The sequence below is a fragment of the Gopherus flavomarginatus genome, chromosome 17, assembly GCF_025201925.1.
Source record: "Gopherus flavomarginatus isolate rGopFla2 chromosome 17, rGopFla2.mat.asm, whole genome shotgun sequence".
NCBI classification, from domain to species: Eukaryota; Metazoa; Chordata; order Testudines; family Testudinidae; genus Gopherus; species Gopherus flavomarginatus.
Genome location: NC_066633.1, coordinates 17,303,921 through 17,331,485, shown reverse-complemented (window position 1 = coordinate 17,331,485; position 27,565 = coordinate 17,303,921). Strand labels below are relative to the sequence as shown.

Below are 27,565 nucleotides of genomic sequence, written 5' to 3'. Positions count from 1 at the left end.
CTGGGGGAGACACACCAGACGACGGGCCATCACAGCCTTGATGAGCCATTAGGAGGGAACAATATAACTGTGAAGATACTAATCTTTCTCCATCAGAGCCATCCTGGGGCATAGCTGTGACACTACCAGGTCAGGTGGTCCTGTCACCTGATACAAAATACCATCTTGGACACTGCTCGTACTTTTCCTGTGTAGGGGGATGGGGATCAAACAAAGGAATCCCACCTTAGGTAAATCCTTTTAAGGGCTGGGGAGGGGGTTGATAGGAACTCTCCTCCATTGCCTACCCAAGAATAAGGACTGCTGAAAGAACCTGAATGGACAAAGGAACTAACCTGAAGGGAAAGGCAGGGGTGAATCCAGACTGAGACAGGGGTCCAGTCTGTAAGAAAAAAAAAAATAACTGGAACTCTAAGCTATTGAAACTCTGCAACTTACCTAAAATAATATTTAAGGTAAGAAATTACTTCTTGAAACCAGTCTCTTTAAGATCTAAAGCTTAGTATGTGTGTTTTGTTTTATTTACTCAGTAATCTGCTTTGTTCTGTTTGCTATCCCTTATAATTACTTAAAATCTGTCTTTTATAGGTAATAAATTTGTTTTGTTTATTATTAAACTCAGTTTGTGCAATTTCCAATGGGGGGGGGGGAAGAAGTTGTGCATCTCTCTCTTCACATTGAGGGAGATGGCAAATTTTTATGAGCTTGCACTGTGCAAATCTTTGTATATAGTGCAAGACAGTATTATTTTGGGTTTATTTCCCAAAAGGGGTGTGACTGTGAGTGCTGGGCGAATCCTCACCCTCACAGCTGACTTTAGTCTGTGTCTGCAGCTGGCTGTGGCCCTACCTGTGTGCTGCAAGAGGCCGGAGAGCCTAATTCAGCAAAATCGGGAGAGGGAATCCAGGCTGGTAGAGCAGGAGGGGCTCTATGAAACCCCAGTACATCAGGTAGCACCTTAAAGGTGGGCAACCCATCACAAGGTCCATCAATGGCTATTAGCCAGGATGGGCAGGGATGGTAGCCCTAGTCTCTGTCTGCCAGAAGCTGGGAATGGGTGACGGGGGATGGATCACCTGATGATTACTTTTTCTGTTTATTCCCTCTGAAGTATCTGACATTGATCACTGTTGCAAAACAGGATACTGGGCTAGATGAACCTTTGGTCTGACCCGATATGACCGTTCTTATGTTCTTCACCTATATTTAACCCAGCGTAGTTCTTTGTTCTCCGTACAGTAATTGGACCACACAAAAATGTTCAGTTTTCCACTGCCTACAACCTGATGGGCCTAGTTCTTTAGATCAAGCAAGCTAGACTCAAGCTTTGAATCTAGACATTTTGAGTTCTATCTCTGTGAACATCATCATCAAGTAACTCTCTTGGGGTTTTCTATAGCAGCCACCAAATACTCTAATGAAGTATTTGATCCACTATTTGCAAAGAAAAAAGAGAGAAACCTGAATAGAAATTCAAGATCCAAAGAATCCAAGATTGCTGATCCAGATTCAATGGCCCCCTTCTTTCTAATGGACAGGAAGCAAAAGGACAGATCTGAAGCTCTCAAAACTCAGCTCCAAATGTATAGGTTGAATCCATCTCTAGAAATTCAGTGTAAGAAATACATTTGCTGAAATGTTCTTACTTTGAAGAGAAATCCATAAGGAATGAAAAAGAGAGAGAGAACAGCCTTCAGTTTTCTGCTTATCAGAACACCATGTCAGGCACTGTCACACTGAAATGCAGGCAGCAGCCAGTTGGAAGGAAATTACATGTTCCCAGTTTAGGCAAGTCACATCATGTGCCATTATGTTATCAAGTGTCATCTTGGATTAAGCCTCAAATCATTCAACACTCTCTCAGATGTGGTGACCCATTTGTGGGGTAAGGAGTCAAAAAGCATTGCTGTACGAGGTGACTTTCATGAAGTGGCACACGGTAGATCCAGCTGCATCAGACAGGATGCAAGAAAAGCTCGGCCTCACATCTTCATGGTTACACAAGCAGAAAAGTATGACATGCTAAGTCCAAGAACCATAGCTCTCAGCTTGCCCCGGGCACTAACATGGGACAAAGACACAGGAACATGAGGAAAGCAGTTGGGGAAAAAATAAGAATGGATGGAAAATGCATTCATTTAGCTAAAGGGATGAAGGGCTGAAATGCAAGGTTCTGTGGGCCCTTAATTCCTGTTATTACTAGAATATTTCAATGATGCCCAGAGACCCCATGAGAGAGACACTTCCCTGTTCCAAAGAGCTTGCAGTCACAATGGACAAGGAAAGTGTTATTACTCCCATTTGAAAGATGGAGAACTGAGGCACACAGAGGCCTGGCCTGGGGCACGTCTACATTGCCCTGCAGTTTGGACTCTGGGGGCGTGAACTGCAGCATGCACCAAAGAGCTGTGCTATGACTCCCCCGGGGTGGACGCTGCAGGTACAAACTTAAACGTCCTGAGTTTGCACTGACATAGTCCTCTACAAACAGGACTATAAGTGTGAACTAGGGACCTTTAACTTTGTGCCCACAGCATCCACATGGAGGAGTTAGAGTGCAGCACTTCAATGCAGGCTGCAGTTCACCTCCCGGTAGCAACTCCAAACTGTGGGGCAGTGAAGAAATACCCTTAGTGAATTACCCAAGGCAATACAAATTTCTGACAAAGCTGGAAATAAACCCAAGTGTCTTCAGTCTTACTCCAGTACATTAAAACACAAGATCACCCTTTTTGTCTTGCATCTGAGGTCTCAATCTCCTACAGGCGGCACTCAGAACCTCTCAGTATCAAGCCCAAGTTCTAAACCCTCATTTTCATGTTCCTGCCTTTACAGCTTAAATAGCTCTTATTTGAAGGACAAATTGAGGCTTTTGTTTGATGTGGATAAATGTCTACAATGAAGGGCTTTGGCTATATCCTGCAGTCATCTGTGTTTCATCTTGCTTTGGCACAGCTGTTACTGACCCAGATGGTCACATTTACCAAGGTCCTCCTTAACAACTCCCAGATCTTGTCCATTTTCCATGGACAGAATGGAAAATGATTTGCACCCTCAAGTTGGGATTAATTTTTGTGCAGCAAAGGAAGGGTTATATGTGCAAAATGCATGCACCATAAATGTTGGCGGTGAAATTATGGAAACCTCGTTCCTTCCAAAATGACTTAGAGGACCTCCTGACTTAGAGTTTCTCAACAACCACTCTCTGGGCCGGCCCCGGTCCCAGAGATCTCCCTGACACAGTTTAGGAAGGCAGCAACCCTGCCCTTGGTATAAAAATTGTTGAGAAACACTGCGCTAGTGCACTTAAGATAAATAAAGGAAGCTGGGGGAGGCTATAAATAGGCCCTGATGTTTATGTTGATTGTTTCCAAACAGCCTCCATATCAGAGAGTAGCAATATCATAGCAGCAAACAAACTCTTTTTTGACCCATTGAGTGCCTGGGGTCTTGTTCTAAGCGCAGCTCAGCTGGACCTGACGATTAAGCTCCTCAACTCCAAGCACTGGATAATATTTGTCATTCTTCGAACTGGGCTGTATTTATTCTCCCAGCCCTCCACCACTGGATTCTATTCCTCCACCTCTACTAAGGCAAAAGGCACAGAAGGCTTTTGGCACACAACACTGGCTTCCTATGGGAGTTGAGCAGTTAGCTGCTATTTCTGCAACTAAAAATCTCCCCCCTATTTATCAGCTTGGGTTTTTACACTTTATCTCATTTGGTAGTCACTGGCTTTGCAAAATCATTCCTCTCACTTATGCCTGTTCTTGTTCTACCACTCACTTTTTTTCATATAGGTCTTGGCCCTTTTCTTTTCCCTTTAGCAATTTCTTGTGATTTTCAACAAGGGAATAGCTGTACAGTTTCTGCTTTACAGCTCCTACTGTGTATCATCCTGGAATTAAACCATTAAGATTAATATTCGCCTCCAGCCCTCCTGTCTTGAATGACTGCGGAGAAAATTTTGCCAAGGGTGTTTTGGAAGGAGTGTAAATTAATTGTTTTGTGTACAATTTTGAATTTAGAAGAGTCTTGTATTACAAAGGCATCAGCGTGACATTACCATGAAGGGAAAGAAAACACTAAAGCCAGTATCTGTAAACAATGTGAAAGGAACTGTAGTAAATTCTGAGTGATAAAGCACCCCCGGATCCCCCTGAGAGACCAAATCTACTGTATTACAACAGCAATTTCTAAAACTAGAATCTATTATTGCATTCCAAACCACTGTTTTCAGGAGGTTTGTACTCTCAACTATAGAAACTCATCCTAGACTTACCCATGTCATTCAAGATCCCAGACAGAGAACATATGTTTCCAAATTAAACATTCGGTTTGGAATTTTTTCAATAGAGGCAGTTTGTGGATTAGACATGGGTTTTTTTCCAACATCAACAGCACAGAAATCATATTCAAATCTATAAAATATTAGATTTGATGAACAATTGCTTGCAACTTAAATAGAAAATAAAGCTAACTGGCCAAGATACAGTTGGGAAAAAATGATAGTAGAAAATGTGCAATAAATAGATTTCATAAAGGCTTTGAGTGCATGCTTCTTTGGGACTCCATGACTGCTGATGTTCATTCCAGGTAAATGCAGTCTGACATCTTAGCAGTCCATCAATTTCAATGAATTCAGAAGAAGGTTGGGTTTTGAGGATAAGGCACTAAACTGGGACTCAGGAAATTTGGGTTACTTTCCAATTTCTGGTATAATCTTGAGCAAGTCAGTTAGGCTGGGATTTTCAAAGGAGCTTAAGGGATTTAGGCACTCAAATCCCATTGAAAATGAATGAGAGTTGTTTGCCAAACTCCCTAGGACCCTTTGAAATGTTCAATCTTTGACATCTCCATGGCTCAGTTCCCGGTCTGCACAATACATACGAGGCTGTTTGGGTCAGGGACTGTCTCTTTATGTATGTACAGCACCTAGCTCAATCGGACCTTGATCTTAATTGAGAGGCCACTAGGTGCTACTGTAATACAAAGACAACTAACAATGTGGCTTGGAGTGACTACAGGTAGTGACAAAAGGGTTAATAACATTCAGGATATGCCATCTAAATAGGTAGCTAGTACAGAAGACAAGAACAGTGGTGCAGAGGGCAGATGAGATGTCTTTGGAAAATACAGACTCTGATAGTTCTTTCAATGCTGAAATTGACTACCACGGTGGTTAGAATTGCTGGGTATAAGATACTCTTGTTAAAGCCTTGCCTGCGTAATTATTTATAGAATAGGCTGGAATGCTTTCTTTGGAGCGCTTCCAGAATCTGGACACTCTTGGAGGAAATTAAACAACAGATCTTTGTTTAACATTATTAAATTGAGATTAGGGTAGCGTAGGGCTTCATGATGCCATGTGGGAGATCTTGGGTTGAATATTATTCCACATCCACCACAATGCCCCCAGTGCCAGAGTATTGGAGGGGTACCGATCCACTCCACAAAGGGAGGCAGATGCTGAGAGGGGTTGCCTTCCCCTTTCCAACAGCTCTGGCTGACTGAGGAGTAGCATTCTGCCAGCATAAACACCAAAAAAGGCCCATACGGAGTCTGTAGTTTGCAGGATATTAATCCTTGCCTGTCCTTTGCAGCCTTAAGGATAGCAGCTGTAATGTGGCATCCAGAGCACGAGGGAATCCAGACTGGATGTTGATAACCCATGGTCTGTGTGTGCGCCTATATATGAAAACTCCAAAAGCAGCAGCACTTTCTCCCCTTCATAGTTCAAACCATCTGAACTATGATGGTCTTTGCTCTTTGACATGGACTGCAGAATTCCGGCCCGTCTGGATTCATCCATCAGGAATTTTCTCTGATCCTGAGAGGACCGAATTTGGGGAGATACGTTTCCTAATGAAATCTCAGGTCTTTCTTGCCTGCTTTTGCCCAGGTGAGCACAGAGTAGAGAGGATACGTGCGAGGAGACACTTGCTGGGCACACTCCCAATCCTTGTGATCAGGGAGCACAAGGAACATTCTTGTCTCATGCCTATAGCAGCTCTAGCTTCCTCAGAGCTGAGGAGAGGAGAGAGGGTGGAAACTATGGCCACCAGCCCCACTTCGCACAAGCCAGCAGAAGCAGTGGAATGGATGTTGCACCCTTCCAAAGGATGCAGCAGCAATTGCACACCTACTGCTCTGCTGGAGTCCATCAGACACACATCTATCCTCCTGGAGCGGCAGCTGGGTAGTGTGACTCTGCAGTGCTCCCTATGGAGGACTGTTGTTTAAAGCTACACTTTAGCCCCTACGGTTTTTGGAACTCACCTTCCCCCTAAAAGGAATTCACAGGCATGTCTTGATTTGTTGTAACCTTATCAACTCACACTCTTAGGGCTCACATTATCACTGATATCAATAGGAAAGTTGACAGACAGAGCACGGACCTGCAGAGTCCTTTATCACAACAACACACATTAGATGTCCAATGCAACATCCATCGAAGACTTCCGTTGAGTTGATCAGGCCCAAGAGAAGAGCTTTAGATGTATCCTTGAATCTCCAGCCTGCTCTTGATTTGCATCAGACCCATCAGGTTGCGTTGCATTTAATATTTATGTGAAGAAGCATCTGATGTGGCATTATGGTAACAGTTATGTTTAGCCATCTGCATTGTGCCTCATTCCTAAACACAGAAATGAACAAGCTTCTAATAACTTCTCTCTGATGCCACTGGAATTAAAGACAATTAATTAAGCTCTGGATAAATAGAGATAATCCTTTACGGACGTGTCTTCATAATTCAGAATTAGCTCATGACTTTGTGTTTGAGCTCTCATGTAATGTATTGTTAATTGTGTATAATTAGAGCGAAATAAATGATGTATCTCAGTCTGTGTTACTTCATTAACAGGAGATGGCAGATCCATTGCTTTCCAGTGTTTTCCTGGGCTCCTTGCTATGGAGAGTCCGGCTTACACCAAATATGCCTCCAACTGGCACCACAGTGGGATGTTGCCACGCCACTTCATTGTGCAGTTTCTGTCCAAGCACTGAGGTATGTTGTTCAATTACTGTAAAAGCCCTTTGTCCCTATTCTTAATGACACACTTGTACAATCAAGGCTCTATGGAGCTGAGCCTGGGAGCTTGGTGCTCCATACCTCTCTCACTCATGCCCAAGTGTTAAGCAAAATCTGGGTCCTCATACCCAGAGGCTGGGATTTGCAACCCCCCCGGGCCATTCAAATACTCTACTGGCATCCAAATCCCCAGGCTGTTCCTTCAAAAAAAATAAAAAAATCTCAGCCACATTGTACAAGAGCCAGAGGCCACTAGTGCTGACAGCAGCACACGTAGCCAGTCAGGCGGGACCCTGTGTGTGTGGGAGGAGCACATGCTGCACCCTGGTAAAAGCGTAGCTGCTGCTGCTGTGTGCACTCCCCCAAGAATCCACAGAGGCACTGAGCCTGGGGTTTCAATATTCCAAGCACCCAGGACAACCAACAAAGTCAATAGAGCCTGACGTGCTCTAGGAACTGCCGCTGGTCCTCAGCCCCTCCAGTGAGGGCAGTGGCTGTAAGCAAAGGTCCAGCGAGAAGCCTGTGAATGCCTGGCAGGGAATCTAACTAGGGAGATCTGCCTTGTGGTTTGCATTTCCATACATGTTTAATCTCAGCATGCAGGGAAGACATTGGTAAAGCCTTTTCCCTGCTGGGGAGGATGGGGGGTGAGGAGGGGGAGAGGGGATGAATGAGCTTCCTTGCAAAGCAAGCCTACCATTGATTTTAGGTGAGCAACCAAGTTTGAGTTCATGTAATCAAATAATCCTGTCGATGAGGTCATGTGCTCCTCTGAAGGGGCTTCTTTGTGCCTCCATGCTAGTTAGCAATGCTTTGTCTGTTATCAAGCATTTGATTCCACACACAAAAGCAGGATCTTTTTAAAAAGTCTCAGGAAGAAGCGAATAAATACAGTGGCTTTTCTTTGACGTTGTTTTATTCAAAGTAGGCAAAGAGGAACAGACGGGAAAGGGGACACAAAAAAGGGTTGCATTGTTCACAGATGATCAGCAATGCTTAAAATCCTAATCTATTTTAGGGGTTTCTACTGCACTCATCACTGTAGCAGATCATGATACACATTTATATAGCACATTCCAGCCTGAAGGATCTGCTCTTTCCAAATTGTACATATTTTAGAGGAGTCACTCCACACCACCACTGAAATGAGGTCACCTCGGGGCTGGACACAGCATTCCATCTGCACTTGCGGAATCCGAATTCAAATTAAGGATTTGGGGGTTTTTTTGAGGTAGATCAATTGCAATTTGCCCAATTTGTACTTTGACCTGCACACTAAGGTTAATGCCTCTCCTCTAGGACTGGAACGAGAACTGCGTGAATAAAGGATTTTTCAGTTCTGAAGTAAAAAAAAATAGTGTTTTTGAAAATAAACATTTCCAAACATTTCAGCAAATTGGAAAAAAAATTAAAAAAGTTTGGATCAAATGAAATATTCAATTCCAATCATTGAAAATATGTTTGGAATTTTTAAAACAACAATCAAAGGAACTTTTGAAATAAAAAGAAGTCATTTAAAACAAAAAAAATAGGAATGTTTTGAAATTTTCAGCATTGTTTGGTTTTCCCTAAGCAATTTGGAAAGAGCAGCACAAATTTGCAAAATGTTTTGGTGTTGCCAAATCTGAATTTTTCACCAAAGAAAAGTTCCACATGAAAATCAGCACCCAGCTGTAACTGAAAGACAGTGACTATATCTCAGATGGCTTTTTCAGTAGCACAGTGCCCTTTAACACCAGGCTGGGAACGTGGCTCATTAAGAGGGAAGAGAGAACCATACTGAATTGCTACCAGCACTTCCTACAACATATAGCTTTTCCTCCAAGGAGTAATATCTAAGTCTTCACTCAGGTCCGACTCCAGCCATGCTTAGCTAATGAAGTCTAACAGGATCAGAGTCCCAAGCAGTGCAGAAAGTTGTTGTTTTACTATATTTTACCTAAAAGAATTCAGGACAAAGATACAGGGAGGTTGTAAAACACCTGCTGTTAAACATCTGTGCCTAGTAGAATTGTACCACTTCCCATCAGTAATTGGCTGTTATTCTTGGTCTTTATTGGAAAAACAGAGTTCACTTGCCTAGCTGCTGTATTAATGTATGGGTTTTTCCTGTCCTCATCACTGTGATATCAGAGCACCTCATTAGGAAGTGAGTAGCTTACCAGGAGCTCCATGTAAAACTAGTGCCTGGCGGTGATCAATCTACTACAGAGTTATAGAAACCACATGATCTCACCGTGTCACTTTGCTGTCACCACACTGTGCTACTGTACTTTGCCATTACCACTTGTCTTATTCGAGGGAAAGGCCCAGTTCAATCATGATGGAGCACTGACAGATTCAAAACAGTGTTGTCAATCCACAATTTTATTGTGTGCCTCATAACATCCAGAGTTCTCTGAGTCCCAGCTCCTGAAGCCATGTGATTATGTGGACATCTCAGCTTTCATTTAAACAGAAAAGGAAGTTCCCACCCTCATGGCTATAGAGGAAAAGCTTAAAAACATGAATACCAGCAGCTCAAAAGCCAGAAGACAAAAAAGACCCACTTTAAAAAAAATTCTCCTGATTTAAGCCAATCTCACAACTGGGGGAGTGGAGGGGCCAGGGGATGGAGGGACAGACAACTTGCAATTTTTGAATGCTAGGGGTTTGACATTACTGAAATCATTTCAGAAGATGTAATCCAGTAAGGGGAGAGGATGAAGGAATCACCAAGACTTTCTAGTTAGGAGATGGCTCATCCACCACAGAGAAGTTCAACGTATCAGTCCTTATCTTCAAGATGCTCAGCAGCCAGAGTCCAGCATATCTAATGCACAAAGATAAAGATCAGGGTTGACAGCTCTGCTCCTCTGGTACAGTGGAACTCTCTGCTATATGGGGAAAGCTCATGGTGTGGAGAAAGCAAATAGGGAATAATTATTTACTCCTTCACATAACACAAGAACCAGGGGTCACCCCCCAAAAATTAGTAGGCAACATGTTTGAAATAAACATAAGGAAGTACTTCTTCACACAACACAGTCAACCTGTGGAACTTATTGCCAGGGGATGTTGTGAAGGCCAAAATTATAGATGGGTTCAAAAGAGAATTAGATACATTCATGGAAGATAGGTTTCTCAATAGCTATTAGCCAAGGTGGTCAGGGATGCAACCCCTAAACCTCCAACTGCCAGAAGCTGGGACTGCACAACAGAGGATGGATCTCTCGATATTGCCCTGTTCTGTTCATTCCATCTGAAGCCCCTGACACCAGCCACCGGCAGAAGGCAGGATACTGGGTTAGATAGACCATTGGTCTGACTAAGTATAGCTGGTCTTATATTCATCTGTGCAGGAGACTGAGTTGTCTTGGTGGCTGGTTCGAGACTATGGAATGAACTCGCTCAGGAAGTGCCATGACAAACCTCACCACCTTCCTCTCCAAATGCAAGATACACTTCTTCAACCTGTGTTCTCTGGCAAACACGGAGCAGTGTAGACATTTAAAACAAACACCACACACATACCCTGTCCAAAACACAACACTACATTGCACAGCATTTTCCTAAGGGGAACGGAGAGCCACATTTGATACATTACTTGTGCTGTTTAATGCACTTTGAGCAGTGCAGGGGGTAACATTCAAGAACTTCAGTGACTTAAGAGCCTAAGGTCATTTTCAAAGGCAACCTATGGCCAGATTTTCAAAGGTATTTAGACACCAAGAGATGCAGATAGGTGCTTAATAGGATTTTCAAAGGGTCAGGGAAATTAACATCTATATTTAGAGGCTTCAGAAAATTCCACTAGGCAACTATCTGCATCTCTAGGTACCTAAAGGCCTTTAAGAATCTGGCCCTAGATCTGAAGACTGTTCTTTCTCTCTCCAGTTGGCTCATTGACTAGTCCCAATTCTGTTTCTCATCACTCTTTGGAGCACCAGTTCCTATGGTATCAAGGCAAGTTTGCCCATATGCCAATAAACCATCATGATGACTGGTAAATAAACTCTGTGTGTGTATGTGTGTGTGTGTTTGGCAGGAAGGGTTTTTGGTACTAGATATGAAGCAAGCAGTTTGAAATGCTTGAAGGAGGGGTCCTGTGCACCAAGATTTCTAGATTCTAATTTCATTGCATTGTTTTGGAGTGTTAAAAATGTCACTCTCTTTTCTTACCAAATGCTTTGGCCCAGCTGGTGAAAATCAGCACAGTCCCACTGATTTCAGCTGAGCGCCAGCAACTTACCCCAGCTGAGCATCCGTCCCTTTTTTAACCAAAAAAACAACAAACAACAACAAAAAATACAACACAAAATCCCCCCCTATATGAGGCAATATATGGAATAGATCCTCAACTGGTGTAAATGGGCATAGCTCCACTGAAGTCAATGGGATGATGCTGATTTATTCCCAATGAAGGGATGGCCCCGATTGCTTAAACTGCTTGCTGCTCCTTGCTGGTTTAAGTTTTATAAATCAGGACATAAAAACACAGTTGCAATAAAAAAATACAAATTTTGCAAATTGGGGATTACTTCCAAACTGACAACACAGAGACATGGATCTTTGTTTGAACTCTGAGCAGAGCATTAAGCATTCTTTTTTTCCCCCCTAATATCTTAATTGGAATTTACAACATCAGTCTATATTCCAGAGTGGTTTGGGTTCTGTTAAACAGGCTACGTGTGTAGGGGAGAAAATATTCTCCAAGCTTGACCATATGGTGTCCATACATCTGCTGTGACAGGGCAGGGAGAGGCATTCAGCTCACTTCTGCTCTACAGTGGATTTGGGGTTTTGCAATGTACTAGAGACAGTTCTTTCTCCCAGCTCCTCTTCCAAGGTTAGAGGATAAAACACTTCAACTCATCAAGCTAGGCAATCTGTTGCAAACGGTTTAGAAAATTAAAATGCAAGGGAAATTGGAGTTGAACTGACAAGTAGTGCAGCTGAAGCAAAATAGTAAGATTAGACTTAAAGGTAGGTTTTGGGGTGATGCAGAGACCCCTTATGTCATCGTAAAGCTAAAACATGCACTGAACTCACAGTTGGATTGAGTTCTCCAGTTTCAGACAAGCTACCATTGGTCAACAGTCTAGATCAGAGCTTCCCAACCAGGGCCACCCAGAGGATTCAGGGGGTCTGGGGCAAAGCAATTTCAGGTGCTCCTTCCATAAAAAAAGTTGCAATACTATAGAATATGATATTCTCATGGGGGCCCCTGTGAGACCCAGGGCCTGGGGCAAATTGTCCCACTTGCCCGCCCCCCACCCTGGGCAGCCCTGTTTTCAGCTAGAGGCCTGCTTAACCATAACCAGAGAAATAAAGCTGGCTCAATATGCTGGATGGCTGGAATCCCCAGACAACCATTTAGTGTCAGCAGGGTCTGCAGGAAACATTTATAAGCCCTGGTTTAATAGCAGTGTGCTCTAGAGGTTAGCACAGGGGTTGGGATTCAGGATTCCTGGCTTCTATATTATTGTCTCTCATAGCACTGTGTAACTTAACCAGTGTGCCTCAGTTTGCGCATTTACAAATTCTCAAAGGAGAAACGTGGCTTAATTAATGAATTTTTGTAAAGTGCACTGACAGCCTCAGATGAACGGCACTGAAGAATCCCCAAGCTCACAGTTCGATATAATATTCAGGAGTGCCACAGCCATGCCAGTAAACAAACACATTCGAATAATTGGAGTCTGATTTCCCTGGTAGGGAAACTTCTTTTATTCCCACGTGCTATCTATCGGCTGGGTTATCTTTTGCATCAGAGAGGAAGTCCCCATGAGAAAATGAATGGGCAGAGCACCATAAAGCTGCCTGGATTTAGGATTTCTGGTGGAACAATGCTAGGTTGAAGACTTCGTGTGGAGCCAACATGTGGTCAGCAGACTAGCAGAACAAGATGAATGTATGGAAATAAGCGATAATGCTAACAAAACCCTACAGTCTTTGGGGACAATTTGCAGCTGGAATAAAATCCAAACTTTGCATTTGGAGCTAATATTTTACATTTACCCAATGCCTTTGATCTCAAAAAAAATCCCCAAGGTCTTTACAAGCTGAACATAAGAATAACTTCATATGCATGTGCACACACACATGCAAAATGCACCCTCACTCTATGGTGAAACGCATCAGCTGTTCAACAGCATCACTGTTGTGTAGTGATGTCATACACTGTTAAACAGCTGACATCTTTCATGCTTTAGGGCAGAAGTGAAGAACAGAACACTCCGTTGAAACTGCAGAGGGATTTTCATCGGAGGCATGACAGACAGTCTGGATGTTTTAGGAGACAGAATATGATCGGAGCGAGTAATATTACCGATCCAATAGGTGGAATATTGGCAGGGAACAATGGGGAAGCTAACCCTATCTTTCTCTTGCAACCCAATTCTCACTGCCTCAAAAGAGGCATAGGCTAGCAGGAAAGCCAGTCGGTGCACAAAGCTGGTTTTTGCTGAGAGCTTGGTTATTTGAGCATAATTTTCTGGAAACCAGGAATTCGCAAAAGAGAAACAAAACAAGCAGGTCAGTGGGGTGCTTTCGAGCTACATTCAGAATCCTGGCGGGGTGCAAAGCACTCAGCCAAGTAGAGCAATTTGCTAAAAACTTGAGAGAAATCAAATAAAAAGAGGGGACTTTGCATCTGCTAACTACTACCTCCCCACACGCCCCTCCCGAAACTGAAAAGCAATCTCCATTCTTACAGTAGTTTCCAGGGCTGGAATTAAAACGCCTCTGGCAGATACAACACAGACAGAGAATATAGATTGGAAACAGCAGTATACATCAGCAATGCGAACGGCAACAAGGGGATGAAATCGGGGGGGGGAGGAAAAAAGAGGGCTCTGTTCTAAAAACGGAAGCAGAACTATAGAAATATGCCTTCTCAAAATGACTCCATGGAAACAGAAGGTCTGGGTTTGCACTTTCCTTTTCTTTTGTCTCCTGTTATAAACTCTGTCCCCCGCCAGCTTGCATTTGCAGCACAGAAATCAGTCGTACCCATTAGTTTGTGCAGACCCATATGGGGCCGCTGGACTCTTAAATATGGAAACAGGTCCACAAGCAGCACTCAAGGAAGCTAAAAACCAGATTAGTGCCTTTTCCAGTAAAAAGCCTTCCACAGCCAAAGCAACATTTGTGCTTAACCATGCAGCAAAAATCAGTCCTACAATCTGTACCTTTTAATAAAACTGTTCCTAAGAGTAAAAGTATTTGCTTTCTCTTGCTCTTCCTGCCTTTAGCAAAGATGTATGCAGGGCTGGAAAAGATCTACAGATTTCTAAACTTGTCTTTGGAAAGTTTCTTTGCCAAGTTACACTTTCTCCGGAGCTCATTATTTTTTGGGTAGACCTAAGTGACTTCATTTGGAATTATTCCGAGTCCTTCACAGACACAGTTTCAAACTATGAAGTTTGTATTCTTCTCGGTATTAATCATAGCAATTTATGTTAATTTCAAATACAAAGCTCTGTTTCATTTCCAGAACCCCCACTGTTCCTTCAGTAACCACCCATAGGCTTTCGACAGCCCATTTCACATAGCCCAGAAAGGTTAGTTTCCATCAGGCCACAATGGTCGGAAGCTGGGAACTAGAACTTCTAGGTTTTGTTCCTGGCTCTTTTGCCGACTTGCTGCCTGATGCTGGGCAAGTCACTTAGCATCAATTCTGAATTAGGCCCAGGGAAGTTAAGACTAACTGCGCATTTTTGTTCTCGTTTACACGTCCAGGGAGTTACTCTGAATTTATACTGAGGTACATGAGAGCAGTATTTCCATGTAGAAGGAGTCTAAGTTGCTGTTCTTCTGACCCTGCACCCTCCAATATGTAATTTACACCAGTTTACAGTGACTGACTTACTTAGACATGAGTGAGGCTTTCTTCTAGTAACATGTAACTTACACGTCCCTAAGAATCCGTTCTCCTTTAGGTTGGTGTATCTCACATAGAGATGGGCCAGAATATGGAAGTGTTGCAAGAAATGCAACGAACAGGAGTCTGAAAGTTAAAATGCCCTGTGCTTTACTCTGATATTTAAGAAGCTGTAAATTAACGGGTTGGGAAAAAGCATACGTTACATAAATTTAGACTTCTTTTCATTCAGATTTACATGCTGGCAAATGGAATAAAGTATTTCCGATACAGTTTTCTTTAACATACACCACCTTACAGATCTACTCTCAATTTAGCCACTGGACTTTGCCTCAGCTGTGCTGTCTGTAAAATGAACATAATGCCTCATAGGGATGTCTCAAAACTCGGCTTACTCACATTTCTGCCATACTTTGAGGTCATTGGATGAAGGTGCAATACAGTATGTTATTATTACTAAGCCAAAACCAAAATACACATAAATGAAGTCAAAAAGGGCGAAAGTACATCACTGCCCACTCACACACCTCTAATCACGGTATGGTGTCCACTCAATCCAAAGAAAGTTTCTCCTTTAATAATGCTGACTGGACATTGTTCAACAGGTTCATGGAATCTGAGTAGCTTACTTCCAAATAGTCCATAGAGATGCATTGGTCACAAAATGCAATCGTGGTCCTGCCTGTCATCATTTGAACTTCATGTGAATCAATTCTGAGGCAGTGTCCCCCTTATATACCTGTTTGGGTTTGCAAGGCAGACATCAAGGACAGCAATTAAGTCTCCTTAGTGGGTGTTTCTTTGGTGTAAATTCAATCACGGTCAAGTTTGCAGATAAAAAAGGCAGTTTGAGAGAGTTAGCCGACAGAACTAACTGGCAAAGAAGGTCTGCAGATCAGAAGAGATGGTGGACAACACAGAGAGAAGGAAAGAAGCACAGCTACAGAATAAGGGACATAAACAGCCCAACTCGTATTAAAGTGATTTGATTTTCCTTGTGTCTCCAGTTCTGCCATAATATTGCTTTTCCAAGTTCCGTTGCACTATGGTGGCCACAGAGAACATGTGTAACTGGGAGGAGAGTCTCCTTGATCTGTTGTAAGTAGTCCACAATAAAGAGCACATTGACTATCATTGTTCCAGAGGAAAGTAATAAAACTTCCAACAATGTGCTATGGGGTTGGATTTCTTCCCCACCCAATTTTGAGGATTAATTTATCCCTCAAATGTGAGTGAGAATTACTCTAACCAAACATCTAAATGTGTTTAGGCTGAGAAACCACTGCACCTAGAAACACAAGAGAAGCAGCATTCACGGGAAGGCCTTCAGACTCAGTGCTTCGCCCCGTTTCCCATCACCACCTCTCTGAAGAGGATGCTTCCCTAGATGGCCAGATTGTTTTGAAAGAAGCAGACAATCTTTTGCAGTTTCTTCCATTCTACTCTCTATGCATGAGAAGTCCTTTCAGAGTTGTCTACAAGACCACCACCTTTACTGCATTAAAATCTCTCCTCAAATTCACCATTGAGACACCTACAATAAATTTGCCAACTAATATCAACAAAGTAGAGGGACAACTAAGAGTAGTTCACTGTTGCCAGCTCTCATGATATTATGAGGCTTGTGATATTTGGTATTTCTCTTAAAAACTCAGCTCCTGGAATCATGTTATCTAAAAAAATCCAAAACACCCACAGGTTTTCTTTGTTTTAAGTATGTTTCTAGCCTTCTGGTTGCAGGAAAAAGCTTATAAGCAGGAAGACAATGTGACCTAAAGGCTTAGAAATCATAAGAGAAATAAAATGAGCTTCCTCTTCCCCCCATAATGTCATAATTTTCAGGGCAGGTTCATGATTTTTGAATGCTCAGAGTCAACAGTACTGATGAGGATGTGTAAAAACAAAATGGAGTTTTCAAAATCTGATCAATAACCATGAACACATTTCACACACGTTGGATCCCTTATGCATACTTGGGGGTCTGATTCCATTTTCTATATTCTAAGATTTTCATTGCACCTTTTTCCTCAGTGACACTGATTTAAATCCAGAGTGACTCCACGCTAGCCAAATGCAATCCGTTAGAATTACAGTCGTGGAAAGGAGAGCGTAATTTGACTAATAGCATCTCTTCACTTTCAATTTTGCTTTTTATCACAGTAAACACTTAACAGTTATGTTTTTAAAAATAGTTTTGTAATTATGCTAAAGCTTGCAGTTAGGGAGCAAAGCCACTGATGTGATCAGCAGATAATATTCATTCATATTTAAATAAAATGTTCATTTTGCACAAAGGTGAGGTTGTGATCACACACAGCCTATAGAGAAATCAAGCCAAGTTCATCCCTCTATGGAGTTACCCAATCAAAGAATATGTCTTGTAATTTGGTCTATTTCATAGAACGTGGGCTCTTATGAAAATAAAGCACCATGTTATCAAGTGAAAGGATTTATACTGGGGTCACAAAGCCAGCATGCAATTATCCAGTGTCCCATTCCATAAGCCAAACATTCCACTGTCCTGTCTTTTAAGTTAACTTTGTAGAGGAATCTTTATCTATAGAGGCAAACGGAGTGGTCTTCTTTCTTTATGACTTAGCTGTAACTAGAGAACACAATTGGCACACACGAGCATTGGACTGGAAAATGACAAAGCGTTCAAAAGATATGAATGGCTGAGATAGCAATCGGTTGGAAGGCAGGAGGATATTTTAAGTAACAGTTGTGGTTATTTGCACTGCAGTTTGTAATTTTGCTTTGCTTTAACCACATAATTATTCCAGCTCTGCAGATTACACATTGGGATGATGCTTCCCTCAGACCTCACCATAAACATACACTGCTCTCAGCTATGCGAAATATTACTGCTTCCCTTCAAATTCCCAGGGGCTTATAACTTCCTCTTAATAGGTGCTGAGGGAGTGAGCCGGCAACCTTCCTTTGAGACAACCCCTCATTTTTTTAAAGAATTCATGGTTTACTTGGCTTGCATTCCATCCCAGCTGAAAACTCCTCTGTCCTTGGTACTAACATTTTAAATTTGCAGGAATATGCACATTTTACCAACACATGAGACCACAGAAATAATTCCTAGAAGTCTGTCTCCTCCAATGCTAGAGAGCTGCTTGGCCTAATTCTGTCAGAAATAATGGATCAAGAACCTGCTTCTTCGGAAACCAGCAGTGGAGTAGTAGATCCTTCCTTAAACCCTCTATTTTATGAAAAAAAATATTGTTGAGAGGCGGAGATGGGGTGGAGTCAACTCCAGAGAGTGCAACCCCCCTGCCCCCCTCCACTGACAGATCAAATCCACAAGCCACAAGGGAAATGGGTGCAGAGCACTTGAAACAAGAAGTAGATCTTTCCTCCTTAACTCAGCCTGAAATGCTCCTTGGTACTTTGATGTAAAGCATAAGCTTTTATCGTGTAGGGGAACAGAAAATCTAGACACACAGGCAGCTCTGAGCAAATGGTGCATTGAATCAATGACTGCACTTGTGCAAGAAGTCTGCACAAACCGAGACACCTTGTACATTGTTCGGAATGTAACAAACTGAGGCTCTGCTGAGCTGAAGAGAGATCTGAGAATCCTCCAAGAATACCCTGACCCATTCTCTCAAGCATATTCACTTGGGATCTATCCACACCAGAGCCATGTCTGACTGCAACTTGAGCTGAGGAACCCAAGGAGCAGGGCCAATTTTATGCTAGCAGATCTCCACTGAAGTCAACACACTTACATCAACAGAGAATTTGGCCTGCAATGTCTAAGCTCATCTGATTGCAGTGAGGAAAACCGATCCCTTTAATTGCATGCAGAAATTAAACGAATGTCAAACAATGACGTTGGTGAAACACAGGTGTAATACGTTCTATCCACTGGAAAGCATTCGACAGACGCAGTTCTCTCAGTCGTACCTGTTTTACATTGGTGTAATTCCATGAGAGGTTACTCCTGACTTACATGGATGCAATTCAGATCAGAATCAGGTCAACCCATGTAGCTGCATCTAGAGCAAGCTGAAGTTTCTTTACAATGCAACTAGCTCGGTGCGTTATGCATTAAGTCCCACTCAACTTTCCAACTCTGTGTGCAATACTAACAGTTAACAGGATAAGCTCTGTCCATCTATAAAGCAACTGAAGATAAATTAGATACTTCAGGCCTGATTTTCATTTACACTAAGCCCTTTGCACCCAGCTGGCAGTGTACGGGGACTTTAAAGTTTACACCAATTGCAAGTTATATTTACACCCAATGCAAGACTCCTTCATACTTTCAGAATAGTGTAAGGCGGCCTTAGAGTAATTGAGAATCAGAGCCTGCCCCTTTAAAACAACATTATTAATTTGGAGCCAGATTGTAAACCCCTTACTCACAATGGGGGGAGGGATAGCTCAGTGGCTTGAGCATTGGCCTGCTAAACCCAGGGTTGTGAGTTCAATCCTTGAGGGGGCCACTTAGGGATCTAGGGCAAAAATTGGTCCTGCTAGTGAAGGCAGGGGGCTGGACTTGATGACTTTGGAGGTCCCTTCCAGTTCTAGGAGATTAGTATATCTCCAATTATCACCTAACAATAAGCCATTACTCCGAGTAGTGCCAAGGAGGGTATCTGTCTAAGTAATTGATCACCAATGTGAGTAAAGGGTTCATAATTTGCTCTTAAGGGATCCCAAACCAATAAATCACATGTATAAACTGACTTCCCCAAAATGCCTATGGCAGTACCATATCCAAGCTGATATAACCAGGAAAAAAAGACTAGTAGAACAGCAAACTAGCTACAGAAGTGTGACCAGACCAGAGTGAGAGAGACCAGGCAAGAGGAAATCCATTTCTCTCCCATTTTGGCATGTTGCACTCTTTGGATCTTGTACTCTTTATACCAGACTTGGCAGTGCAGTAATTGGGTTATCATTGGGTCACTGTGACTGTGAGCCCATGGGGGAATGAAAAGGTGATCGTTTTCCTGGAAAGCAATCTGGTGTAGTGATGCTCAAGTACCACAGCGCTGGGCACCTTAGAGATACCAATAACCATAATGACGTGTGTGTGTGTGTGTGTGTGTGTGTGTGTGTGTGTGTGTGTGTGTGTGTGTGTAAGTAAAAGCAACCCCAAAGGCCTAAGGATTGAGAGGCCTGAGCGTCAAAGTGAAAAACATTACACCCATTCTAAGACTATTTTACACAGTAGTGTCAAGAGGCGTAAGGGTAAATAAGAAGCAGGCCCACAGAGTTAAACTTTAAGATTAACTCCCCAGTTCAGCTTCATTTTAAGCCTGTGTTTCAATTGTTCCGATGAATCAGGACTGATTAGAACATGTGTTTTGCTGAATCAGGGCCATTACACCAGCAATTTTCAAAGGAAAATAAATGAGTTCATCATCCCTCCGTGGGCCATCTTGAAAACCTCCGTCTAAAACTATAGCTAATTCATCTCTTGCTAGAGCTACAGCTCAGCAGGGGGAGGGACAAGATATCTAAGCTAAACCCTAACAGACTTTTTTCATTTCTAAGATTTGATTTTTTGTTTGCGTCTGTATTAAAACTAATTCGTCTCCATCACCATGTTCTTCTTAGTCAATTGCAAAAACGAATAGGTTTTCTAGCCATGAAACAATATCATTTTTGTTAGGGGGTTGGAAACCAAACAGCTATATGAATTGAAGAAAGCTTCCTTTCTGCTCCTCATGCAGTTCTGGTTAAAAGGAAAGCATTTTCTGTGTGAGTAATCTTTATAAGTAGGCACCAGAGCTCCCCTATTGCTGAGGAAGAATGGCTTATACGTGATAGATGACTGAATGCAAACTTGGCAAGGATACCCTCCATTTTCTGAAGAATACAAAATGCCACAGGCTATTTGCAGACAGGGATTTTCTGGTTAGAAATTCTTAAAACTTGGCAACCGCAAAGATTAGTTTAATTGAAACGACAGTGGCAACACCATCAAGGATGTGAATTTGAAGATATTTCTAATGTCTGAGTCAACTCGGAATGAATTTGTCTTTTGAATCCAACTTACAAATAACCCTTTTATATATATGGGGGAGGGTGGTAGATGGGACATCATTTCCATTGGCTCCATAGCCCAAGGAGCAATATCTTACTTGTATTTTATCATGGACAGTTTGTGAGCTATGTCCTCAGCTGGTGTAAGTTGGCCTAGTTCTTCTGAAGTCAATGCAGCTACATTGATTTAAACCAGCCGAGGATATGGCCCGATATTGCTGTGTGTATTAGCAATGGGATTTGGGGTGTGTGAATGACACAAAGAGGAATCCTAAGATTATTTTTTCTCATCCAAGTATGATGAACGATGTATAATCCAAATCACATTTACATTGTAACAGCTTTTCCTACTAACGCTAGGAAAAGACCATAGGTAAAGGATTTTTCTGCACAGCACTATGGGCTTCATAATATTCCTTTCTTATGTATCCAACCATCCTGTTAGGCCCACAGAATACCCTTAGTCTCAAAGAATCCCTTCCCACTCCTACCCCAACCATTTTGTGCAGCTTAATTCCATTACACTTTGGGGGATTTTATTTACTGGAAAAATGCCCAGTTGTTAACTTTCCCCATGTGCGGAAGGCATTTAACATCAACTTGGATTGGCTGGAGTGGGGAACGCACTAGTAGATGACACGCCATCGACAGGGATGGTTAAGCTGTACAACCCCACAGCTCAGTGGAAACTGAAAGAGCTCGACAACGTATCTGAGAATTGTTCATTTTGCTTCTTTCTGGCATTTTGCGTCTTCAAAGAACTGACATTTCACTTCTTTCCTTTGAATCCTGCAAAAAGCTTTTAAAGCCATCAGTAACGATGTTTCAGTCTTGTCTGTTTGTAAGGTTCTAGGGACAGGGACTGTCTCTAAATGTGTATACAATACTGTGCACTAAGAGACCCCAAACTAATGTAGTCATAACAACAGCAGCTTGTTAAGAGGTCCGATCCAAAATCCACTGAAGGCAATGGTCATAGGTGCTGGAACTAGGGGTGCTGCAGCACCCCCAGACTTGAAGTAGTAATAACAACCCAAATACATGGTTTCTTCTTTCAGCACTTGCATTTATAAAAATTGTTCCAGCATCACTGGTCATGGTAGCTGATTCCAACGGGCTTTGGATCAGGCCATTGGAAGTCTTTCCATTCATAGATCTCAAAGCACTTCACCAATGAGAGTAAATCTCATAGCTCAATATTGACCTGCGACTGTCCCCTTTTCTTCCATTCCTTGGCCCAGGGGCTCAAGTGTATTTTCAGGCACAAATCTGGGACCAAACTTTATTGGTCCTAAAACGATTTGTATTGTCTACTGTAATATTTCTAACCCTGGAAGATCATGTGAGACTGGTCCATAAAATCATGTCTTTCTGATTCCCATCTTTGTTAGCTTCCCCCCTTCAGTTGTAACATGCTTTCTGTGATCATATTGCAGCTATTATCTGGAAAACTGCTAGGCTTAGGTATTAGTGCTTTATGATATTTTCAGGCTTATATAGTTTATAAATTATTGTTTTTTGTGAAAGTCTCAGTTCCTGACATAGTGCTGCTTGGAAAAAAAAAATCAATCAAACAAAAAGAGACCATATAAGAATTTAAGTTAGGTAGCAAGGTGAGGGGCAAACAAATGGTAAATTAGAACATATTCTTACAAACCAATATCTTACAGCCTGCCAGAATTCAAAACAAATGCTTTCTGCCATTGGAAAGATGACATTCCTAACTTTTCAGTAGTATAAATCATACATTTCTAACCCTGGAGGTTTATGAGATATTGGACCTTAAAACTGTCAGTGGCCCTTTACTTAGCAGTGCCTTTATGGAATGTATCCAGGGCTGCATATATCAAGTCCCAGTTCTCAGACTGGAGTAATTTTCAACCTCCCTGCGTCTCTTAGGTTTAATTATGTGTTGAGCTTGTAAGGTAGACAAATGGCTAGTTGGTAACTATGCAGAGACCACCCAATTATTTTTCGTTTGTGTTCAAGTTCAAATCTGAACCCAGATCTTATGCAGTAAGAGGTTTATTACACTCTAATTAAAGTTAACTCACTATGTCAACTTAGCAGCTCTGCAAGGGTGAGGTAATGTAATGTTAGGTACACAGATTACTGGCAATAAATTCACATTCGCCATTGTCAATTCATGCAATCCAACATACCAAATGATTAATAATTAGCATTTGCCATTGTGCCTTTGCATCCAAAATGCCTTACATGTCAAAGTCATACAAGCCCAGGCAAACATGAGATGAGATGCGTAATATCAGAAGAGTAGCAAAGAGCTGTAAGTGGGTGGCCGTTACTTCACATGATGATATCCCTTGAGGCTATGAAGCTGCTAAGCTTTAGACTCGCAATCACCACAGTATTTTAAATCCATTTTCAGTTCTGTATTTCGACAGCAGAGAAGGGAGGAGCGTATGGAACCTATCCAAAGAACTATAGACTCTGCAGCTATCTACTCTGGTCTTGCTTATCCCTAAGTGACAGAATATCTTTAATCAAGAGAGCTTTGACCGTCTTGGTAAAGCATCCCAGAACATCTGCACCTATGAAAGAGCCCTTTAGTTTATTATAGGGATTTTATAAATGGCAGGTTTAGGATGAATAAGCCACCCCTATCTAAAGTCAAACACCTTTCGAAATTCCAGGCTGATAACATGATAGTTAAGTATAACTTCAATTATTTTGTGGGAGGGAGAGGGCAGTCTCTCCTGAGTGTGATAGGGCTAGCAAAAGAAGGGATTTCCCTACAAAAGTTATGCACTCTGGCCAGAGTTACAGTAACTTTGGGAAGTGTTTCTAAGTCAAATTTTATGGGGCACCCAGCAGCACTAATTCAATGGAAAGACAGAGGTTTTTTCAGATCTCAGTTTGTTGGGGCAGGTTCAGCAATATGTCCTGTCTGACACCTCTTGCTATATGACACCATCTTTGCTGTCAGACAAGACTCAGTGCTCTAATCTGCAAGATACATGCTTTTTTGTGGATCATAGGGCTCTTCCAATGGCATGGACAGCATCAATACAGTAACTAGAAAAGCCTCTTCTCTGGGATGAAAGGAGACATGGGATGACATTAATGAAGAGAAAATCTGGCACATGAATATTAATTTGCTGCAGACAATGAATGCAATGGGGCCAGTGAGGGTGTGGGCAGGATGGAGTCTTTTGACTAGTCCCTTCTTACTCTGCTGTTTTACAGCTGCTAATCCCCATGTTCATTTCAGAAGCAAGCTCTTTGCTGGGCTGATACTGGAGAGGGGGACCAGCTGCAGCATGAGGCTGACTATGAACTCCCTGATAACTGATGTGAAAACCCAGTGAGGTTACTGGTTCAGCTTGATTTTAACTGAGCATGTTAATTTGATTTTAAAAAAACCTGATTTTTAAGATTTAGTGCTTAGAAATGTGAAATGAAAAGACACAAAATAGAAAACTCTCATTCCATATCTAGCTTTCTCTTCAGTTCCCTGTTATAAAAGAGTTAATACTTGCTAAGTCATCAAAGAGTACATACCATTTGCTCTGGTTTTAAACCATTTCAAGGCACATACAGGCACTCTGATATATATTAGACAGAGCATGTTTTTTTTTTAACTAATTTAATGTGTGTAGTTATATGTTTTCCTCTCGGCTACTTTATTCCAGCATAAAGAGGGGAAGTTTGAAAATGAACATTCACTAAAGGAAGACAGTTGCTAAATGAACTGGTGGAAAAAAAGATACTACATCAGACTTTCTGCCCCGTTCACTGAATAACTGCAGTATACTGGCTTTTGTTCCAGCTTCCGGATAAATGAAGAGTTGATAAAGAATACCTTTCTCGTGCCTCTACACTATGTGTGTGCCTGCTGTACATTGGAGACGTGTCGTGGTTTTCCATTTACGCCAGACAGCATAAACATAACATTTTATCTGCCCAGTGCAATGAAAGTTTTGTCAGAATGAAAATACTAGCCAAACCCCAGTTCTTCCCATTAACCAGATATTAAGTTGTAAAACACAAAGGGAGAACACTTAGAAATGATGTAACCACAGAAAGTTCTGAAGTAGGACTTAACCCTTAAACAAAGCCAAGGATTACAATCTTCTCTATTAGCTGAAGCAATTTAAGCCAACAGGATCACTAGTAATGCCAAAAATTGTAATGCACAGGGAAGTAATTGGTTAAGCATGAGAAAGTAACTCTGATTAGTACAGAAAGTGGCTCGTTTTTACCTATCATGATGGCAGAATTTCAACCCTCTGCCCTGGAGTCCCCTTGTCCTCCCATTTTAAATACTTAGTAATAAAATACTAGCTGTGGCTCCCTTTGTCTTTTGTTCCCCAATACAGAGTTGGATGTCACTGTACTTGTGGAAGAAACTGGAGCCCGGAGGGAGGGGGGCGGGGGAGAAAAAAAAACCTTCAGCGCAAGGTAAGTGGCCAATTAAAAATGAAAACCTTCCAACTCTTTTCAGTTCATACCTAGTGATGACAATTATTTGAAGTGCCTAAGAATTAGAAGTGCGTTTGATCTGATAGTGGGGACACATTCTTTAGTTACTTGGGTAGCAAAGTGAACCTCAAGAATTCCACTCCAACTGGACATTCATTTTATACCCACCTGGTCATCCAAATTTTGTCTGCATTTCCCCAGATCTAGAGCTCAGCAATCCCAGCGCTCACTCATTCATTCACTAGTTCATTCATTTGTTCAGGCCAATGCCACTGAGACACTCATCTGATTATATCAGACATTAGAAAATAAAAACAGCCTGAACGCATGCACACTTCATAAAAAACTGTTCCCAGATGAAATCCTCTGGCAGTTCAGACTGAATAAAAGCAATGACTGTAAAGTTCACTAGGGCACATTCTATTATTGCAAGCTTAAAAAAAAAAAAGAAAAAGCTCCTGAGGGTTTTTGTTATTGTAGTTTTGGGGTTTTTTTTTAGATTTAGCAATTTGTGCTAAAGCAGACTTACCTTACCAGCTCTGATATGAATTAGATCCCACCGCAAGCAGCCTCCATGAAATAAATAGGATGTAAAAGTCAGCAACCGCCCTTCCACTTTGTGGCTGTCCTGTCAAAACTGAGAAAAAAAGTTGTCTTGTATTACAGTCTGTGTGTGTTTGAGAAAGAGAGAGTGAGAGATGTTTGACAGTAAGGCAAACTGTGGTCAGAGAAGCCAGCTTCTGCTTGGTTTTTATAGCTGAGCTAGAAGCCCTGATCCTTGTCTCATTCCACTGTAATGGGATGCCTCAAGGCAAGCTTTCCACTTTTTTTTTTCCACTTGGCTTATTAAAGGAACAGCCTCCCGAGTCCCTTTGGAGCGTGGGTTAGCTTGTGAAACTGAAACACCCCCCCCCACACACACACAAAGGTATTTGCATGCAGTTTATGGCTAAAGAAGGAAACCCCCTGCTCCATGAGAGAAAAAAAAAAAGTCAGCTCAAGGCAAGTGACTCAGAGAATATTTTCCTTACAGCATCAGCAAAGTATATTATCAGAGTTTTTAGTCTTTACCCCTGTTATTAATGCTGTGAAACAAAATCCAGTAAGAACAGGAGGCTGGCAAGCAGGATTCCAGGTCCAAAGATGCTTCTCAAACATCGCAGCCTCCTCAGCTGGTGTAAATCAGCCAAACTTCACTTGGTTTATGCCAGTTTACACCAGATGAGGTGGAGGTCCATGTAATTGCAATCTTGCATTCTCATTAGGGAATGTCTCTGAGCTGCTGCAAATGCAAAAGCTGTGTGGAGGTGGGGGAAAGAAGGGGAGCAAGGTCTGGGCTGAGCTCCATCCTGATGCCTTGAAAAGGAAAGAGAAAAGAGAAGCCTCATCTTTCTTCTTGGGATCTGATAAAAGGGGATTATGTGGCTGGGGTGCGTGTGTGTTTGGAGGGATAATCTGTTCTCTTTTGTGATGCTTGTGTTTCATCCAACTGAGGACAAAGCCCCCTCACCCCATCCTCTTTCCTCACCCAAAGCTATCAATAATTCACAGACCACCCCCTTTAGTATATTTCAAGGTCATCTTTTTGTTATCTCTATTCCTCCCTGGAACGTCAGGTTTGTGACTGAGAGTTAAAGGTGTCCTGGCTTCAGTGGGTGGGTAACCTGGATGCTCTTCCTAACGGGCAGTATAAACTAGCCCATTCAGCCCACCCCACTTACTTACCTTTTAAAAAACTTTCAGAGTTTCAGCTCTGCCTTCACCTAGCTACTGTCCTGACCACACATCTCTGATGTTCTTCCAGTCAGCAAGCACTGCCATCTGATGCACTCCCTTTGATCTGATCCAAAGCCCACCAGAGTCAGTGCAAACACCCGGTTTGGCTTGAACAAGCGATGAATCAAGCTCCTAAAAAGCAGTGGGATCCTTTTGAGCTACAATCCAAGGGCACCACCTGGACCCTGGTTGGAATTAAAATTGGTTGACTGGCTCCTTCCAGCTACTTCACCCCTTTGACTGCATCTCCTGTCAGCTGGCTTTTCCTAGGAACTCAGGATTTGCCACACAGGATCAGACCACTTGTCCATCAAATCCAGTATGCTCCCTCCAGCAGCAACCAATCCTTGCCGTGTTAAGGGAATTACATTACAGGGAATATCCTGCCCACCCTTACATATCCAAGAGAGACAAAATAGATATGATCAACTCTGATCTGC

The 27,565-nt window shown here is 42.2% G+C and overlaps 1 protein-coding gene across 8 annotated transcripts in view; it reads right to left on the bottom strand.

Moving 5' to 3' along the window:
- Positions 1 to 26,133, bottom strand: part of TNC (tenascin C) — a 94,526-nt gene extending 68,393 nt beyond the window's left edge. For 3 of the 8 annotated variants that reach the window (XM_050926887.1, XM_050926890.1, XM_050926891.1), the window contains exon 1: positions 25,879 to 26,122. The gene's annotated coding sequence lies outside the window, so the exon portion shown is untranslated. Of the gene's footprint in view, positions 1 to 25,878 lie in introns of all 8 variants that reach the window. The other 5 variants (XM_050926892.1, XM_050926893.1, XM_050926894.1 and 2 more) reach the window with 4 other exon arrangements.
- Positions 26,134 to 27,565: the final 1,432 nt, after the last annotated feature.